Source organism: Myotis davidii, unplaced genomic scaffold (genome assembly GCF_000327345.1).
Source record: "Myotis davidii unplaced genomic scaffold, ASM32734v1 scaffold3, whole genome shotgun sequence".
Classification (NCBI taxonomy): domain Eukaryota; kingdom Metazoa; phylum Chordata; class Mammalia; order Chiroptera; family Vespertilionidae; genus Myotis; species Myotis davidii.
In genome coordinates, this window is record NW_006295062.1 from 2,452,159 (window position 1) to 2,454,086 (window position 1,928).

The window sequence follows — 1,928 nt, forward strand, 5'->3', positions numbered from 1 at the left end:
AGAGAGAGAGAGAGAGAGAGAGAGAGAGAGAAACATCAATGTGAGAGATACACACTGACTGGCAGGGGATGGAGCCTGCAACTGAGGTACGTGCCCTTGACCGGGAATAGAACCCATGACCCCTTGGTCCAAGGACCAGTGCTCTAACCACTGAGCAACTGGCTAGGGCTCATTGGGGTGTTTTAAGCAAAAGACAGATTACCTGTGAGCGTTGTGAGAGGAGCCGGGCCTGCTGTACGTGTGGCATGGGGCGTGCGTGGTAGCTCTGGGTGTACTCGGCTGCAGGCAGTGCGGATGGCTGTGCGTGGGAGTGGGGGAAGGTGGATGAGGTTGAGTGATGTGCCCTTTTGTGACTGTAGGTAATGACTGTATGCTGAGCCGTGGCGGGGGTTGGGAGACTGTGGCCGTGGCCGTGTTTGGGGTGTGTGGTTGGCTGTCTCTGAGGTTGTGTGGGTGAGTGTGAGACCGTGTGGGTTTTGAGGCTGTGGGATTGTGAGATGTGGCTATATGGTTGTCTGTGTGTATTTCTTCTCATTTTCACTTTCTTTCTCATTGAGAAGTGATGCACTTGGCCAGTTATGGACTTTGTGGTTGGGGTAGTTATATTTTTAAATTTAGGCTGGCGATCCCCCTGCAGTTAGAATCTATGATCACCTTCATGCTGGGAGGTGCTGGGTGAGCTGGGCAGGGGTGGGGGGCAGGCACAATTTCTGTGGCTGTGTGGTTGCCCTCAGCGCCCTGCCCTAGCCACTCAATGCCAGGGGTCGCTGTGGTGTCCCTGCAGCCCCAAAGCCAAAGCCCTTTGAAAGTGGAATGGTACCCTCCGGTCAGTCATTCAGTCACTCAGCAAATATTTCCGATGTGCCGGGAGATCATGTGTCATCTCAGTTTAGTCCTCACCACAGCCGGGCGTCAGGGGAACAGGTATCATTATCCCCATTTTATAGATGAGAAAATTAAGGCCGAGGCAGCACAGCTCATAAGCAGCAGAGCTGGGATTTGCCCCCAAGAGCTGTTTCTAGTCACTGACAGCCCCCTGTCTGCCCAGGAGGGAGGGGTTAGGGCGCAGGTGGTTGTTTGGGGCCTTCCTGCAAGAGAGGAGAGGCTGGGCCTCAGGGTTTTCTTGGCTTTTAGCTGGGAGGGCACTGCTACTCCTCCCCTACCCGTGACTCCAGCTTGGCACACCTATGGACGCACCATCCCCACTCCCTCGTGACCATGTGGATGAGACAGCTGTTGGGCTGAGTCTGGGGAAATGGACTGGATTGAGCAAAGCAGAGCTGGGGGTGGAGGTGCAAAGGGAGGTGGCAGCCTGGCAATTGCATTGAGAATAGGCGCTGGTGTGATCCCAGCCTGGCCTACCATCTTACCCATGAAACAGGGACAATGACGTGTCTGCAGGGCGCAGAGGCGCAGGGGCTGTCGTGAGCATGGCGATGTTTAGAACAGGGCCAGGGTCTGCTGGTTCTGCTGCTGCTCTTTTCCAGCACGCGTCTCCTCGGAACGGTGCTGGGGCCAGGCAGGGGCCGCCCTTCCTCCGACGCCTGCTCTGGGAGCTCTGTGTCACACCACCGCCTGGCTAATCTTTACAGCCTCCCCACGAGGCAGGTGAGCTGGGCCTGTTTTACTGACGAGGAAGTTGAGGTTCAGGGAAGTAGAGCGTCTTGCCGGAGGCCTCATAGCTATTCCAGGGGAGTAGTCAAGCTGCGGCCTCCCAGATGCTGCCTCCACTGCCTCTAATGTTCTCAACAGAATCTCAGGGTCTGGAGCCCAGGGGGCTGGAGAATGGAGGAGGGAGAGCTGCTAACAGGTAGCAGGCCTCAGAGACTCTTCAGAATCCCCTCAGCTGCCATCCCATCCCCCTAGGGGCACCTGAGGGTGCCTACCTGCAGGTTGGCGCCCCCTGGTGAGAACACCCCCCCACCCCC